The following is a 19644-nucleotide window of genomic DNA, read 5'->3' on the forward strand; positions in this document are numbered from 1 at the left end:
TGTGTTATGTGATGGAGTAAATAACACTTCTTTATTCACTTTCTCTACACCAGTCATGATTTTATAGACCTCTATCATATCCCTGCTTAGTTGTCTCTTGTCCAAGCTGTACAGGCCCAGAAGATGTGGGGGAAGATACTGGGACAGAATAGAAGCTAGTTCATCAATTATATTGCAGCCACCAACTTCATTTTTTCCCATTAAAAATAACCCCAAATGCTTTTTTTCTTCTAAATGTATTATTTTTATATTTGGTAAAAGACCAAGAAGTACAGGGTTTTTTTAAGTTTATGTTAAAACCAAGTGGCACAAAGGTGCACTATGTGACTGGTTGCTGTACTACTTTTTTTTACCTTCCTTAAAAAAATTCTTCAGCCCATAATATATATTCTTGTGATTTTTTTCAAGGAGCTCTATCTCAGAGGTAGCATGTGTATCAGGAGAGGCAGGGATTGCTATAGTAAGTACCTCTGCTTCAAATAATAGGATTTGGGAATTATTTTCAGTCCAAAACATAAGGGGAAAAAATGTCTAAAAGTGACCTTGTCGTCTGAATTAACTTCCATGAGATTCCACTTTAAAATGATATGCCCAGTATTATCATTTACTGCCAAAAACTGGGAACACTTCCAAATTTTGCCTCACAAAATTATTGTACTTCCAACTGAAAAAAGGAACCTTTTTGAAGTACTTCTTTTTGCTGAATACTGTAATAGATGGCTCTGTAAAATCCTGCGTAAATGGCCAAGACCACAAGTTCGAGCTGCCCCCAAGGCATTCTTATCTTGCACGCAGGCTTTTAGAAGATTTTTGTTTTGTTCTTGAATGTGTGTCATTTATGTATTTCATCAGAAGATGCCTAGTTTTTTGCCTGACTCTACACCCCCATGTCAGTACCCCTCAGGTTTGCAAAGAGAGTTAGTGTCAGGATTTGTGCTGTGTTGAAGCAGAAAGATTATCTTTACGTGGGGGTGAATGGGTTTTTTTTGTTGTTGTTAATATATTGTACAGTTCTCCAAAGTAAAGATTGCAGGAAAAAAAGAAGAGGCCATAACTTTTTAATATGCAATAGCAGCCATAAGTTAATACAGCTTATGGGAGTTTAGTGACACATTTTATTATTCAAGTGATTATTTTTCTTCACATGTTGTAAATAAAATGTTGTTCTTTTTATTGTGCATTTCATCTGCAGTAGGCTAAGGATTATAATCAGCTACAAAAACTAGTTCCCTAAGTGCACTTGATAGTTTCTACAACAAATAGATTTAGAAAATATCCTTCCCACCTTACATATCTTCATGGGAGGATTACCTGCAATGATACAATTCATCCTAGTACATTCAGGCAATCTTGTGCACCTCTGATCTACGCTTGCTTTCACTGCCACTGTTTCAGACATGGCCTTTCTGCTTCCTGATCACAACATGAAGTAAAAAGTACCATCTGGACACCGCATGCTAAAAAATCAGAGTTCTCGAGGTTATATTATGCCCAAAAGGACATTTTCTTGTCAGTTAAGCTGCTATATACTTTAGTCTGTCACTGATAACTAACAAAATTACAGTATGGTAATTTTAATTGGAAACGATCCATTTTTATCCTTCAGGTTTTTCTCTTTTATTCCCTGTGGCAACCTTCTTTTGTAGTAGACTCCTCTGCACTGGTGCTCATAGCAACCCCATGTGTAAAGACATAACTATTGGGGTACTGCAGTTTCCAAATACCAGAGTATGTACTGCAGCATCTGAACAACAGAGATTTGCTGGAGTCATCGATCCAAACAGCAGGACAGTTTAGCACGGCATGTTTTTTGTAATTCCTTAATTCTGCTTCTTTTTACTCACCTGGTGTCTCCCAAACCTATTTGGCAATTAGGATTATATAATGCAAGAGTCAGCCCCCAAAACTCTGCTGGATATTGGAAGGGAGATGACACAGGGTGTCAGGGAGTGGAATAGGGACGGGGTGAATAAGGCAAACCTGCCAACATTTGAAAGCTGTAAATAAGGACATTTGGGGACTTTATTGAAATGTATTACGCTGGGAAAGCTGTTTGGAGAGAAAGAGAGTGAAAAGATTTTCACTGTTTTGCTGAAAATAAGAATAGTAGCATTATGGGGAAGAAGACCCAGGGGAGGGAGGGAATGGAGAACTTGGAGGTGAAAGGATGGGATGGGGAGGTGTGTTGTAGAAGGCAAATATGGATTGAAGATAAAGGAAAATAATGAAAATAAGAGGGAAAGAAAGGAGAATAAAGAAATGAAAAAAAGGGTTAAAAAAATCAGGAAAATACATATGTTTCTAAAAGCTCATGTTTCAGGGACTGTATCTACATACACCACAGCATGTAGAGTACATAGTCTGCACATGCCCCCTAGCACAGGTATAAATAGCAATGTAGATGATGAGGCACTGCTTAAGCAAGTAGAGTAAAGATATGCCTGAACTCTAGATTGTGTATCCTATATTGCTATCTACGTGCCCAAGCAATGCCTCCCATGTTTACACTGCTGTTTTTAGCAGTGTAGTGTCCTGCTGCCGGAGCCTTTCTCTGCTATAGTGACAAGCTCTGGCAGCAGGGAAATACTCCAGCAGGGGGGAGAGACAGCCAGGAAAGGCGCCAGGAGTTCCCTGCTTCCGGATCCTTTACCCACTGCTTCCCCCTGCCAGAGCCTTTCGCTGTCAAATGTAACCACACACCACAGTATGGATGCAGCCTGCTTTTTCATTGCCATGTGTAGCTACCTATACCCTACCTACTGCTGCCGGTATAGACTTAGCCTTGGTTTCAGCAGGCCATCTGTCTGGGTCAGGAAGGACCTTTTCCCCTCTAATGTATAGTAGGAAGTTTCTTTTTTTTATCTACTTCATCTGAAGCATCACAGATGTCCATGGCTGGAGATGAGAGATTGGACAGGGTGGACTTAGCCTCTGAGGTGGCACAAACATTCTTGGTTGCATGTGCTTGGTTGGCTGGTTCTTGCTCACATGCTCAGGGTCTAACTGATGACCATATGTGGAGTTGGGAAGGAATTTCCCTCCAGGTCAGACTGGCAGTGACCTTGGGGGTTCCTCTGCAGCATGTGTGTTGGGCCATTGCCAGGATTATCTGGTATATCTCACTTAATCATTTCCCTGCCATTGTGAGGGCCTTGAACACTGCTGCACTTCAATTCCACCTGTTCTCTGCTGGTGGCACATTATACTCTAGTCTCCTGCAGGCTGTAATACTTTAGTCTAATTTCAGTGGTTGGGCTTAGTGTGCTGATGCTAGGTGGTTTTCATGACATGTGATATACACAAGATCTGACTAGATGATTTGGTGATCCCCTGGTCTTAAACTCTATGAATCTATGATTTGACATACAAAATTTGGACAGTACACTTCATTTTAGTATAGTTGTAAAAGCTTGTGTGGTTTTGCTTATTTTGTTTGTTTGTTTACTGTTTTGGGGGGGGGTCAATCACTTTTTCTTTCAACTTTGGTGATTCAGAGTGGATAAAAAATGGGTGTTTTTCATGACTCCTAAAATATCGAGTAGAGAGAGGCCCAACCAACATCCCAACCCCATGCATCTGCTATCTACTGGATCTGGATAAAAACTTTATACTTGTCCCCGTCATTCTAATGCCAAATCCTATATCTGAACTCCCCAAAACTTTGAGGGGATGTGGATCTGGATTTGGATTCACACATTCTGCCTCAGATTCATCTTTATTAAAAGAATTTGGGGGTCTGCAGCTCAGGCGCCAGATTCGAAGCAGAAATAGAACCTGTCCAAGCTATAATTCTATGGCACTGAATCTGCAGTTAGTGTAATTGTTCAGTTTCACTATTGCAGATCTTACAAATGATACTGTAATTGATACTTACATCAAAATAGGTGCCAGAAAGGTACAATTTTGAAAGGTTTTGTAGCAAAGAGAATCTAAGTGCTTACGTGAGTTTTAACTGAAGAGAGACTCAGTATCAGAGGCAACACTTGTCACCTACAAACTTGCCTCTAAATGTATCAAAGATAAGAAGGATCAGCAGAGGCACCATTATTATTGCAATACCAAAAAACATACATGGTGAAAGGTGCAGGATGAGAGAGTAGTGTAGGGAAAAGAGAGTGGAATTAAATTTACATCTATTATATATGCAGAAGCAGAGGGGCAGCTATACTATCAGATTTTCTTGGTGTTTCAGTCAGCTGATTATTTTTTCCAAAAAAAGAAAAGAAAAATTATTAAACATTCTACTTTATATAAATATGGAGATGACAAATGAATAAATAAGGTTCCTGTTCTCCTGTCTGGTATGCAGCTGAATGAAAGTAAGCAAGTTTTTCCTGTTGCTCTAAATAAAAGATGATAAATTACAAAATAATAAACTGAGGGTACAGTTAAATGTGTTTTACTGGCTCATCTTCTGTGCACGGTGTAGAAAAACAATGGGTGTAGCCTTTCAGTAGCAGCACAGAAAAAGAAGTAAGGAATAAGTGATTTGGGCTCTGATTGCCCCCATCTAGGAAAATCCCCAGCAGAAGAGTGGAGACTCCCCAAGATTTCCTTCATGCGTTATTCTTCTATCAGAGGAACACAGTTTACACTTCCCATAGAAGAAACTTCTGGTTCCACCCCCACCTCCTCAATTGTCAGCAGATGCCACTGAACTGATTCTTGGGCTCACATCCCACCCCACCCCAGGTCCCTGACAAGGTGGCTTCATTGGAGTCATGTTATCAAGGATGCTTTTGCTGGCTGCTAGAAGCTTCCCTCAGCAGAGGTCCCACAGCACCAAGAGACTACAGTGCAAAGATTAATACTCAGGATCGGCTGCTGTGCAGAATTCATCTGGGTGGCCATGGCCCTAAATTTTAGACCCAAAATTTCACCATCAGATTCTCACACAGGATTCCCAACAACCCTGTGCACTCATCCAAAAGTAGAATTTGACCTTTTGTTCAGTACCTGTGACTACAAATCTGAATGGTCCTTACACACAAATCAGAATGCTGAGTAGCTGAAATTGTATTGCTGTACTTCCTGAGGTTAACAAACATTACTGGGATGCCTTTGAGGAATTTTATTGCTTCTGTGCTCTGATTCTAATTCCATTGAGAGCATCAGCTATCATAATTCAGTGCAGAGGTAGTTCACCCTTTCCCAGTTTTCCCTTCCAGAAGAGGAAGAAAATTTTAGATTCCAGCCTAGATCAAGTTCTTACATTTGGGCCAGATCTTCAAAAGAACATATTTGAACATTGATTCCGCACTGACATTACAAATGTGAGCAGCTCCCCTGAAGTCTTTTTAGTCCTAAAATGCACTCCATTGTTGAGTGTTTCTAGCCTGAATTGCTAAAAGTTATGTTCCATTCCCTATCTTTAAGCATTTTCTGCCCCAAACATAGAAGATATTTGATTACCAATGATACTTTTCCAACGAACTTACAAAAGGCCTATTTGATTTTTTTAAACAATTCCTTACAATCTATGTTTATTTCAGCCTAGTCATAGTCCTGTGACAGCTTTATTTTTTTAATCAGGCCTGGAAAACTGAGTAGAAAAGTAGATTACTGCTGTTGCCTTCCACTTGTGGAAGGCTGGAATCCAGTGTAGCTCAAAACATGAAATATACTTTTGTCATCACAAGATTGCTGGACAGGTTAGTAGCAATGTTCATTTCATGGTATATTATCTGGGAAGGGAGAGTTCAGACTACTTCTATTTAAACTATATGCTGTGTGAGGTTCTGAGCAAAGCAAATTCAGTCTCTGTTTTTCTTTTCATCAGAGATGGGCACAAGCCACAAAGTTCAGATTCAGATCAGAATTCTTACAAATTGAGGAAGCTTGAATCTAGTATTCTGGTTTGGGCCTATCTCTGGAACTCACAAGAATGAAATTCACAGTGCTTTAAAAGTCCATTTTGTTTAACTATAGAAAACGTAAATGGACCTGTAGTTTCAGGGGAAGTGGAACTCTCTCTCAATTTACTGTAGTAATAATGTTTTGCAGTAGTTCCCAGAACATTAGCCTTGGTCCATGACGGGGTCTTCTAGACACTTTGATAAGACAAATAATCAAACATCAGCACATACACAGTACATTTTTATTATGCGTTTTGTATTATTTTAATTACCTTACTTTATGGGTCATGAGTTCGGTCTCCCCCCCCCGCAAAAATGGGTGAACTTTAAACAGTTGTAAAACCACCTGTTAATGTAACTACATATCTATATGCTAAATGCATAAAGTAGCGATCTACATTTAAGGTTTTGTTGTGGTTTCAAATTAAAGTAGGCATAAATTCTTTGCATTTTATACCTTGATGATTGAATTTAGTCCCCAGATTTGGAACATTAACTCTTCACAGGACAATTGAAATTTCTCTATGATTTGTTTTCAATAAATATTTATTAAAATTTGCAGAGGAAGTATTTTAAAATGTTCCCTTTTGAACTTTTGCCCTCTGTTACTTGCATTTCATTAATATTATTATTTTTATTATTTATCTTACCTTAGTGTCTAGGAGACCCAGTCATAGACCTAGGTGCTGCCCAAACACAATCCATAAGCACATCACACAACAAAAAGATGGTCCCTGCCCCAGAGAGATTGCAATCTAAGTATAAGACAAGAGACAACAGATGGTTACAGACAGACTTACAGGAAAACAAGGAGTATAAGGAACAATGAGACAGTATTATTCAGCATGATAGGCAGTGGTCTCAGCACAACAGCAGTCTAGTCACTGTCAGTTTTTTTTGTGGGCATCATGGAAAAAGAGGATTTGAAGGAGGATAATATGTTAGGTTTGATGGGGTTTATGGAGAGCTCCACTCAAGCATTAGGGGGAACATGGGAGAAAGCATGAAGGTGCTTGTTTGAAAATTTAACAAGTAGTTGATGGAGACTGGCATCATGGGAAGATCAGCAGCAGGAGTCGGCATCCTGATACTGAATGTGAGGTGATAGGGTGAGGATAGCTCTGAAGAGCCTTGAAAGTGAAGAAAAGTAGCTCCTTTTTGATGCAATAGGGGAGGCATTAGAAAGATGCAAAGAGAGGGATGATGTGGTTAAAGTGATTGGCTAGCATGGTGTACTGGTTCTGAGCTTTGGTTAGCGATACATCATAAGAGATTCTGGCAAGAGTGATTTCAGTGGAGTGCAAAGGGTAGAGGCTGGATTGGAGCGGGTCTAGGATGGAACTGAAGGAGAGTAACTCCAGAGAGGAATTTTAGACAGCATGTTCAAAGATCTTAGAGGTGAAAGAAAAAAGGGATATGGGGCAGCAGTTGGAGAGGCAGATAGGGCCAAGTATGTTTTTTTTAAGATGGGAGAGATGAAAGTATTGCATATTGCATAAAGAATAAGCATATTGTGAGAGGAATGTGAGGTTAAGGGGGAAGGGCAAGTATGAGAGTGGGCACAAGGGAGATGAGGAAATGGGGCAGGATGGGATCACTGTGACAAGTGGATGGGTTACAGAGGAGAGCAGACAAGAAACATCAATGTCTGTGGCATGGGAGAAGAAGGAGGGAGTCATAGGAGAGGAAGAGGAAAAGGAAGGCAAGCTGGGAGAAAGGAAAAGGTCAGCTGGCAGGCTAATGGGCAAAGCTGAAAGAGACCAGGTGATGGTCAGAGATGGGGAACCTAGTAACAGAGAGAGACCAGAGTGTACTTGGTGAAGACCAAATCAAGGAAATGACTCTCTTGGTGAGTAGAAGAGTTGAGGAGGTGAGGGTGAAGAAACCTACAGCTAAGGGGACAGATTGGACTTCTGTACCCTCCACAGATTTCCCTTATGCTTTCCCTGCAATACTAATCCATAATCACATATGCTTCCTCTCCCTGAAAAATTCAAACCCTTGGGGTATCCTTCAAGTCCTCCCGATTGCAGGAGCAGTCAGCAAGCAGAAATGATACCATACAACTTATGTGACCAGTCACAACTAGCCAACATGTTTTGAATTTTGAAAATCAGGAACTGAATACATGCAGCAGTTTGTTTGCAATCAATCGATGGAGTAAAAAAGAGGTGCATTTTTTAAAAGTAGTTAATGTTAGTAACAGCTATATTTAAAAAAACTGAAATTGACTCTCAACTGCAAGCAGAAAAGAAGGCCAAATTCATCAAGTAAATTATTCACTGTGATTTATTCATCCAGTTCTTACCTAGAAAGGAGATAGAAAGGTAGTGGGAGTTGGGAAGGCTGTTGGTCCTGAGTGATGATTTCTTGAGCGCAGGTGGAATAGTGCTTAAAATTGTAAATTTATGTGAATACATGCTCTTGAGGGAGGTGTTGACAGGGGCTGTCAGTAGTAGTCCTGGGCATTCTTTGCTGGTTTTCACTATTCCAAAAAAGCATTAATCTAATTCATGTGTGGTATGGGCTTCTCCTAGAGCTCTCAGCCATTCTGTTGTCACAAGTGGCCTGCACTTAGTCCAGGAAGGTGGAGTGGCTTCAGCTTTCTGCTTCAGCTCTGTTTCTAAATTTTCTTGGATATGCTCAGTCCTATGTGCTCAGTAGTATATCGTCTGGTCCAAGATACCTCAGTGAAAACTGAGGCTAAGGCCTAATCTGCCCTAATATCCGGACCTAATCTAATATCTGGTCCAAGATTTTTGCAAGCCTTTTCACAGAGATTAATGGATGTACTCAATTATACAGGTCAGATAAGTGGTTTTACCTCCCACTGACTTCATTACATTTTGACCTGGGAGAGAAGCACAGGATGAGACCCATGATGCTTGTAACTGAGTATATGCATTTCAGTGTGGCCAATTAACAGTACAAGAGAAATAGTTTAGTTCATGATATTTTGGTGTCCAAAGTACAAACTATATGTTGGGCTGCTATAATCTAAGCAGGATGTACCTCTTCAGTCTCTTGTGCCACTGATTATACATAGCCACGGTGAAGCACCTCCACTTTTCATCTTTTTAGGTCAAGACACAAACCCACATGTAGAATATTCATTCATTCTTCTTCAGGTGCACAAACACTTGGCTACTTAAATATTATGCTGTCATCAATCAGCATTCATGCTTCCAGTTCAAGAAACAAAAAAACACAAGACATAGTCTAAATTTGATCCATCTTCTGGATGTCAGAGTGTGTTTTAGTCTAGTTTATATATCATTTAGAAATGTGATATCTTCAGGGCAGGAATTGTGTCTTTATCTGTGATTTGTAACACACTACACACATTGTTGGTGCTTAACAAATAATGAACAATAATGAATAATTAGTTGATTGCTGTTATACTGCCTTTAAATATTCACTGGACATTGAGGTAAAATGAGGACACCACCCCAGTGCATTATCTCAACATTTTGCAGCTTATCTTCAAATATCCTGTTTTCTCTGCTTCTTTTACACATCCATCTCTGGTCCTGCTGTGTTCACTGATTTGTCTGCTACTGTGGGAGAGTCTCATTTCTGCTGCATCCACATTGGATCCCTAATCTATTAACAACAGTTTCCTCCTGTTAGAATCTGAAGTAATGAAAAATAATATCTCCAAGAAAACATGGGTATGGCATATGGGTATAATTGAGAGGAACACTACTGTGTTCCACTGGCAGTTCCGATCTACTTTTACCAATAGAGAAAAATGAATTGAAAACCTAAGACAGTGGTTGTGATGTGCCATTCCATATTCTTTATGGAAATATTCTTATGATGTGAATATGATATTACTGAGATATACTTTATGCAAGATGGCTCATGTGAGATATCATTGGAAAGGTTATAATTTACTGAATGTGATTATCCAATTTGTATGCCTGTATCATTTCTGTATCTGAAGTTAGGAATATTGACTATGTATCTGTATTTTAACTATGCTACTTTGGGTGACACCCACGGCCAACACTTCAGGTACAACAATGGAAAAGCCAGACAGGGCGGATGGGCTGTGAAAAGCTTGTACTGCCACTGACTCATGGACGCTGTGATCCTACAGAGTCAGATGGTCTTGTCGTCTGGTCCTAAAACATTACCTGGGACTTTTTGTAACTTACCACCGTAAGGAAACGGGGGTCAAGTTTGGGAGACAAAGGATCCCTGCCTTAAGAAAATCTTATTTAAGGGTGAGGAGGAAGGCAAACAGCACTCCTCCTCTCTATGGCCTGTCTATCCAAGAAGAAAGACTGTAAAAGGGAAGCCAAGGGGGAAGTCCAGACTGAGACAGGGGTCCAATCTGGAAAGGAATATAACTGAAACTCTGAACCACAGAAACTTTGCAAACTGTCTGCAACGATATCTAGGGTGAGAAATACTATTTGTAACCAATTTCTTTAGTGAAACTAGCTTAGTTTGCATGTTTGATTTTAATTTGCTTAGTAGTCTGCTTTGTTCTGTTTGTTACCCCTTTACCACTTTAAATCTGCCTTTTATAGTTAATAAAATTTGTTTTGTTTATTATTAAACTCAGTTTCTGTAATTTCTACCTGGGGGGAAGTGGGGGGCAAGAAGTGTGCACACTTCTCTCCATGTTGAGGTAGGGGGTGAATTTCATAATATATCATTGGGTCTGTACTCCAAGGAAGATGGACATCTGAGTGCTGGAGCAAGTCCCTGAAGCTGAGTCTCCCCAGAGCTGATCTGCAGCTGGGTGTGTCCCCTGTCTTTGTGTGTGCTAGAGGAGGTTTTAAGAGCCTGGCTCAGCAACACAGGTTAAAGGGGGCCCATGCTGGCAGAACAGGTAGCCTCAGTGGTATCCCAGCACATCAGATGGCTTTCCAAGAGATTCAACCCATCAGAGTGGTTTTCAACGTGTGGTCTGCAGACCCCTGGGGGTTTGCAGACTATGTCCAATGGGTCTCCGAAAGGTTGTTGTTACTCTTGAACAGTGGTTTTCAACCCGTAGACCCATGGGGTTACGCAGACTGTGTCTAATATTTGCAAAGGGATTCACACCTCCATTCAAAATATTTTACGAGGTCTGCAAATGAAAAAAGGTTGAAAACCACTGCTCTAAGAGAAATGGGAAACTTGGTGCTAGTGACACTGAACCACTTGAAATCATCATAGTAAAGAATGAATGTACAGAAGAAGGAATTAAGAAAAATAAATAAATTATGCAGTCAGCTATATTTTTGGAATGGGACTCTCTAGATCAAACAGTTTGCATTACTAGCTTGATGAATTGACACAGATCTACAAGGTTATATGGGGCGACTGGTCTTTAAAAGGTCTAAAAGATTTTTGCACTTGAAATCGCTTGTAGACACATAGTTGTGGGCACATATGACAGCATTTAGACCTACAATTCAAGTAGTTAGGTGTCCAAATACTATTACTTCCACCCAGAAGTGATTATAATAATAATAATAATCCAGAAAAGGCATAAGTGTTCCATAAATATTTCTGTTCTGTATCTGGGAAAAAGGCAGATGATGTAGTCATATCATATGATGATGAAATACCTTCCATTCCATCAGTAACTAAGGAGGATGTTAAAGAGCAGGCACTAAAGCTAGACATTTTTAGATCAACAGGACCAGACAACTTGCAGCCAGGAGTTTTGAAAGAGGTGACCAAGGATCTCTTTGGACTGTTAATGTTGCTTTTCAGTAAGTCTGGAAAAGGAGGGGAAGTTCAAAAGGATTGGAAGAAAGCTGATACTGTGCCAGTATTTAAAAGTAGTAAATGGGACAACTCAGCTAATTATAGACCTGTCAGCCTGATACTGATTCAGAGAAAAATAATGGAACAACTGACATGGGACATGGTTAATAAAGAATTAAAGGAGGGAAATATAATTACTGCCAAACAACATGGATTTGTGGAAAAAAGGTCTTATCAAACTAACATAATTGTTTATTGTTGTTGTTTTTTTGGGGGGGGGGGAGGTTATGAGATTCTAAGGTTGGTTGATTAAGGTAGTAATGCTGATGTAATATACTTAGACCTCTTTAAGGCATTTAACTTAGTATCACATGATATTTTTTAAGACATTAGAATGATACAAAATCACCATAGCACATGTTAAATGGACTAAAAATGGGCTAGTTGACAGGTCTCAAAATGCACATACTTCTAAATGGAGAATTATCATCAAGTAGATGTGTTTCTAGGAGGTCCTGCAAGGATTGGTTCTTGGCCCTACACTATTTAACCATTTTATCAATAACCTGAAAGAAAACAAAAAATCAGCACTGATAAAGTTTGCAGATGACACACAGATTGGGAGGTGGTAAATAATGAAGAGAATAGGTCACCGATACAAAGCAGTTTGGATCACTTGATAAGCTGGTGTAAGCAAACAATATGCATTTTAATATGACATTGAATACAGATAAATGTAAAGTCATACATCCAGGAATAAAGAATGTAGGCTATACTTACAGGATGGGGACTCTATCCTGGGAAAAAATACTCTGAAAAGGACTCAGGGATCCTGCTGAATAATCAGCTCCCAGTGAGCTCCCAATACCATGTTGTAGCCAATAGGGCTAATGCAGTTTTTGGCTATATAAACCAGGGACTATCAAGTAGGAGTAGAAAGGTTATTTTACCTCTGTATTTGGCGGGTGTGACTGCAGCTAGAATACTGAGTCCAGTTCTGGAATCCATAGTTCAAGAAGGAAGTTGATAAATTGGAGAGGGTTCAGAGAAGAGCAAGAAGAATGATTAAAGGACTAGAAAACATAGTGAAAGATTTGGGGAGCTCAATATGGCTTAGCAAATATTTGGCTTAGCAATTGTTTGGCTTAGCAAATATTAAGGCATCATTTGATCATAGTCTATAAGTACCTACATGGGGAACAGAAATTTAATAATAGAGAGGTCTTCAGTCTATAAGGTATAACAAGATCCAGTAAATGGAAGTTGAAGTTTGACAAATTCAGGATAGAAATAAGGCACCAATTTTTAACAGTGAGATTAATTAACCACTGGAACAATTTACCATTACTAGAAATATATAAATCAAAATGGGATGTTTTTCTAAAAGATGCTGTAGTTCAAATGAGGAAATAATTCAGGGAAGTCCTATGGCCTGAATTATACAGAATGTCAGGTTAGATTATTACAGTGATCCCTTCTGGCTTTATAATCTAGTCATCTATTAATCTAATATTGTGCTTGTAGTTGGTTCTGAGTTCATTAACAGATGATAGGTTGCAGCTTTAAAAGTCTGGCACATTCTATCCCCACTGACTTCCTGTTAGTAAGTAAGACCTAACAGGAAACAGAGTAAACTATTATGCACTCAGACACAATGCTGTTAAGTAGCCATAAGACTCAGGTAAAATGAATCAACAGATAGCCAGCAGGTAGCATCTTCTTTGAAGCAGAAGGCTCATTCCTATCAACCTTTGGTTTGTGATACTCGTCTCTCATTCTAGTTTCTACTTGCTGTCTGAGTTTGATGCAGCCCATCCAGTCTCATGTTAATGTCCCTATTAGCCTTTCTGCAGGAGCAAACTATTGCAGTATGGACAAGAAACAAGCATTCTTTTTGTGATGAATTTGAAGAATGTTCATCAGGAGGACCAGGAATGGTACAAAAGTATCTTCTGTAATGAAAGCACAGACATTGAAATGATAAAACTTTGTGCCTCAAATATCCGCTTCATTGTCTCCTATTCAGTATCAAAAGAAGCATTCTAGACGTCTAGGATGGTTATATTGTCCAACTGCATTACTTTCAGTGTGTGAGTCTTGCATAACTATTAGATCTAGTGTAACAGAGAGTGAATGGCAAAAGTGAACCCTGTAATTTTTTTGAGATACAAGTCATTTCTGGGTGAGTGATTAAGTCAATTCAGGAACAGCAAAGCCACATGAATAATGGCTTTGACCATACACACAACAACCTTGTATATACAGGTCAAGTGATATGTCCATTGGTGGAGGTTATTCACCAGCATGTTGGAAACTCCGTAGTGCTCAGCCAGCTCTTAATGATTTGGGAGTAGTGCGAGTTATAAAGCCATGCTCCTCCATTCCATAATGCCCTACCATCATTGCTTCAGCCAAACTGCTCCATCCCAAGGCCTTTTACTAATGGGAAAATAAAGTCTGGAATTCTCCACAGCAAAGAGGCTCTCTGTACTCATTCTGATTTGTTTGCCACTTTTTGCTTTAATATTTTTTTTTTGTCTTTGATATAAATTTCTTGTTTTATGTTTTAAATAATGAACTGGATGGGTTCAGATAAGATATTTCTAACCAGCTTGCTTTGTCTGTGCTGTTAAGGGTTCCATTTCAACTGCTGTTTATTTGCCTTCTTCTCCAATTCCATGTGCAATTGAACCTACTCTTCTGTTACTGGAATGTCTCATTTGTGAGTCCTTTGATATAACTGCAAACACCCACACCACTCCTTATGGAGCAGGCTAACGTTCACATCCCATGCAGTCAAATCCTGAGACATACTGACTACCTATTGATCACATGTTACTCCCAGCAAAGGCTATCTTCACAACCACAAGCACTAGAAACCTTGAATTCTACAGATCCGGAATCTATCATGGGGACCTAATAAGTATATTAGACTCTTGGCTGTGGGCTGGGGTTGGCACTCCTGTTCTTGGAGCACTGGGAAAGATTCACCACAACCATCTGTTAAATGGATCTTTGCCTCTTGTCATTAGTGAAAGCCTTGGGAGATGGCTGGAGCCATTATTAGTGGTGGAGATTGTTAATGTCCTTCTAAGGGAGGGCAAGCTGCCAGAAACTATCAAACTACCAGTTGCCTAAACCTTGGTCAAAAAGCCATCGTTTGAAAATAATGTCCTTACTAACTATTGCCTGTGCTGTAACCTTATTTTTCTGGGAAAGATCATTGACCAGAGATGACAGGCCAATCCCAGCGGCATCTAACAATTTTCATTTCTTTGGTTGTCAGCCAATAAGATTTCAAGGAACAATAGAAAAAGCCAATAGTCGCGTTGGCAACAATCTCCTCAAGGCAACAAAGAGTGGTTGGACCTCTTTGTTAAGAATGTTAAATCTTTCAGTGATCTGAGTCTGAGCCTGCCCACAATCAAAAACACTGTAAGGTGCACCTTTGTGGAGGTTTTTGCCATGACTGGCAAAATTTTCCTTGACTTGGTTCTTTAAAGCTAAGATTCTGCAAAGATTATTGGACACTTGCTATCTATGCCTGGGAAATATTTCTCCTTTTAATCTAAAGTGTAGTCAGATACTGCAATGATTGGTGCCTTACAGATACCTATAGTACTAGTCATTATCAATCATCATCTGCATCCTATGATAATTACACCCCTAAATTGAACCAGACAAGTTACACTTTGAACCTGTAGTACTGCTAAGGTCTGTAATGCAAGAAGGTTCCCCACCATTCTAAGAGAACATAAGAGGATATTTGACAAAATAAATAATAGAATCCTGGAGGCTGGAGACATATTAAAGTAATGCAGGGTTGCTTCCTAGAGTTTTCTTTTGAGACTATGCTAGAACCTAATGCATAAAGAAGACTTCTGAACTTTAGTGAATTTTGATCACTGCTTAGGTTGTGAGGAAGTAATCTGTGACATGTATAAGAATGGGAAGTATTTTGCTTAGGCAGATGAGTGTTTGTATAGAATTGTAAAGTCTCTGCCTGAGATATCTTATCCATCTGTCAAACTAGCTACGCCTGTCTCTGCGCTGTAATGTATTTTCACTTTATGCTGTGTAGTAGTCACCATCTCATCTTCTTTATTTAAAAAACATATGTCTAATTAGAGGACTTCACATTTATTAATGGTATCATATTCTTGAAGTTAGCCTGGCTGTGAATTGTTATGAAAAGTTCAAATGTATGCTTTTAACAAGATTGGGAATATAGTTAACACCATGCATTATTTTGCCTCGATATGTGTTAGATTATATTAGCTTACTCTGCTTCTAAAAAGAAGTGTGTGTACACTCCGATCTCATGGGGGAGAAGGGCATTGTCCTCCTGATGTGAGAAAGCTGCCACACAGCTGAGATATCACTTACTAGTTGAGGCTCTCCTGGACCTGAATGTGCTGCACGTATTTGCAGTGTGTTTTGCTATCAGTAAGACCAACATTTATATAGGGAAGAAATTCTTGGAATAAAAAAAAGGTGATAAAATTCAGTTCTAAAATGCTTGAAATTGCATCTTTATAGCTTTAAACTTTAAAGAAAAAACTTTTGTTTTGCAGTAGGCAGGAGAGATATTGATGCAGTGTCCCAACCCGAGAAGTAAATTCTTTCCCAAGCCATCTGCCATTTCAAATGCCAAGTCCTAGAAATGTCACTGTTTCCAAAGTAGCAGACATTAACCATGTGTGTGAATCTTAGTCATTAGTAAAAATTATTCCAAAAAATGCCTCTGTTTGGCTTTCATGACTTGCCTGGGTAGTTAAAGCCAAAGAAGGAATGTGAATTGTGTTATGATGCCATTCATTTAATTAAATCATTTCTTACTACTTCAGTGATTTAGGGTAAAATCATAACCCCATGCACAGGGCTGGAGGTGAGGGGGAGAAGACTCAGTAAATACTACTTTCACTTTGTGGAGTTTCCATCATATGGTCCTCTTATCGGGAAGGGATTTACAGCCCTTGTGAAAAGGGGTAAGGCTTCAGTCCTTGGCATGTGCTACCTGAGGATCTGTAAGGAAAGCTTGCCCCTCCCCACTGCTATCTAGCCTCTCTCACCTCATGGAAGCACAGATTTTACAGTAGCTGTGCTGTTATTGGTTCCCACTATTAGACATCATAGAGGAGAGTAAATGTTTGTTTGAGCGGCATTAGCTATCTCCTTGGAAATCTGACAATGTCTGAGGAGAGCACGTTATGTAGAGTAACTGGACTCTTACCCTATCTCTGCCAAAACCTGCAGAACCAAATCCACTTAGTGTTAGCAAGGAGTGGCTTTTACAGCCTTCCCTGACTGTTTTCAGGGCCTTTGTGCTCCTTTTTTGTCCCCATGGCCTGCTTTCCATGCTTCAGTGCAGAGTGGAGTATAGAAACTCTTTCAACTATGTGCCTGTGTGAGGCAAAACTTTTTTCCCAATAAGAAAATATATGCAACTTTCTCCTTTTGGTAAATATAGTCTTTTTAATATGGCTTCTGTTCCCTACATTATCACTCCTTCTTTTGCCAGACTTCCTCAGATGTGTACCAAATTGTAGGAAAGTGAATACCAACTTTGAAAAATTGGAACAAGAAAGCTCTGCAGTGCTACTTTTTCGTTTAATTTACGCACTCATACAAACACAAAAAGGAGAGATATGTACAACATAAGTAAGGGTAGACTAGAGCCCTTAATCTTAATTATGCATTCTGCAGTATTATAAATGACTAAAGATTACTTCCAGTGTTTGGTATAATCTTACAGTGTGCAGATGTGGTTCTCTTTGGTACGTGCCATCTTTACTGAACTCACAATTTCCATAATGCTGTCACATTCTGCATGGGAAGCAGATTTACAGATAGGTAATCCATGTAAGGTATTTTAAAGACAGCTTATTAAAGGATTGAGGCCTGCTGTTAAATTAACTTTCAATTGCTATGAGGAGTAAACAGTATCAAGAAGTACAATAATTTAGCTACCGCTGGAGAAAGGCCTATTTAAAGTTTTGATGACAGATCCTTTAAACTTTTTCTTTAAGTTCTTTTCTGCTTTATATCCCATCCAGTATAATACTGCTTTTTCTTTTATATAATGTAATTTCACCAGCAGGTCTAAAGTGTACATGTTAAGAAATTGAAATACTTTCTAAAAACTGATACACTCCATTTACAAAATGATTTAAAGTACTGGTCTCAGCATTTGATGGAATTATCAGAACACCTGACAGTAACGATGAAGTCTTTGCATTTTTAGCATTGCTAATTATTAATGGCTCAAATCATGTTCTGTTCCATTACAAGTACTTATATTACTGCTTTTTTCAGTGAAGTGAGCGCTGATTATCCTCCGTTTTGTGTATTATGCAAGATATTAAGCATACTGGATAGTGCCCCCATCTGTCTCTGAAACACAAGAGTGTGTCACTCTACTATTATTACCCCCCAAATAACAAGTCATTGATGATTTTCTTTCAAAATATATTAGCTCCTTTATCTCTCTAACTTAAATAAGCAGGTGCAGTCATGATTTAAGATTTAGTCTTTAAATTAATTTAAAAAAAATTGCATGCAGTGCTGATATTAGAAGCTACTTTGGGGTGACAGAACTATAAAATACAGAAGCCTAAAAGGGCCACATAGTGCATTAAAAAAAAAAAGAAAACCTGAAAAGGGATTTGTTAAGCACTCACAAGATGAGCCTGACTGTGCGTTTGCATGTGAACATCATTACAATCTGAAAAAGAGCAAATGTTATTATGCCATGTGTCTTTGAGCCATTACTGGAATTAGGTTACAAAGCTTCGGCTGCAAGGTTATTTGAATCTACTGCGTGTTGTTAATTTCATGCTTTCTATCTGGAGTATTTTTGTTGGTGACAAACTACTACGTTATCAGAAGTAAACCATTATATTTTTATAGCCTATATATAGATATATATTTCAAGAATATCAGTGTACCCTTGAAAAAAGCTGAAAAGCTGTGAAAAAACAAAATAGTTAGTATTAACTGCGACTTAAAATATCTAGCTTATTTTAATTTGTTCTTCAATTTCCTTAAAAAATCTCTGCATTTTTATCATTAGTTTCAAACACAAGCAACACTAAATCTATGTGGCTCTAATTTGAAATTTTTGTCTTCCCATAAGTTACTGTCAACTGAAAATCTTTTCTTATAAATAGTGTGAGAGTAAATTTGTCATTTTCTCTCCTCTTAATAAATGTAAGGTTGTATTCTGAAACATTTATAGTGTAAATTAACAAAATGGTATTTCTATCCTATTCTAATAAATCTGTTTTTACACAAGTGCTAGAGGTTAATGGATAGATTTTAAATTGTATTACATTTTTGATAATAAATGGATGTATAAGACAAGATATTATTAAGTAGATTTTGTCTCTGTGAATTCTGGCTTCCTTTTAAGAAAGCACAATTGAACAATACAAACTTAAGTTACAACATGAATCTTTAAATTGGCTGTCCCTATAAAATGTCAGCATACATTATTTATACAAAAATAAATTCATTACTAATGAAAGGCAAAGTTTGATAAAGAGCCTTCAAATGTAATTTTTATTTCAGTTTACCAAGTGTGGTTGTTTTTCTTCCTCCTTTACGTAACATAGTTCTCAAAAGTGAATGATGGTAGTGACACCACTAACAATGAACTTTGAGTTAATGCAGTGTAAATATGGTCAAATATTGATCAGTCTCCATTATTCTGGGCATGGCTGCAAATTTGGAAATGTAATATCAACTTCCAAATAATGATACAAATTAAAAATTAAACTGAACAGTTAAAAAAAATTTGCTTAAAGAAAACAAAATATGCATAAAGAAAATACCTCTAATAAACCATACTGTAGGTGGAAATTTTGCTACAGTGTTTCTGCCAATACTATGTGCTAATATCTTTTTTGTTTATGGGAAAAATTATTTAAGACAGCAAGAATCTTAGGACTTCTGTTTTTTGTGAAGGTCAAACTAAAATCAGAATTATAACTGAAAAATGAAATGTAAATATCTAGATCTTTGATAACAAAGTAATTAAAATGTATGGTTTTGCCTACTGTGTATAATAAGGGCTTATATT

The 19644-nt window shown here is 38.3% G+C and overlaps 1 protein-coding gene across 1 annotated transcript in view; it reads left to right on the forward strand.

Annotated features, from left to right (window-relative positions):
- Nucleotides 1-19644, forward strand: part of ZFPM2 (zinc finger protein, FOG family member 2) — a 485059-nt gene that overhangs the window by 381536 nt on the left and 83879 nt on the right. The window lies entirely within an intron of this gene.

This window comes from Chelonoidis abingdonii, chromosome 2, assembly GCF_003597395.2.
Source record: "Chelonoidis abingdonii isolate Lonesome George chromosome 2, CheloAbing_2.0, whole genome shotgun sequence".
Taxonomy (NCBI): domain Eukaryota; kingdom Metazoa; phylum Chordata; order Testudines; family Testudinidae; genus Chelonoidis; species Chelonoidis abingdonii.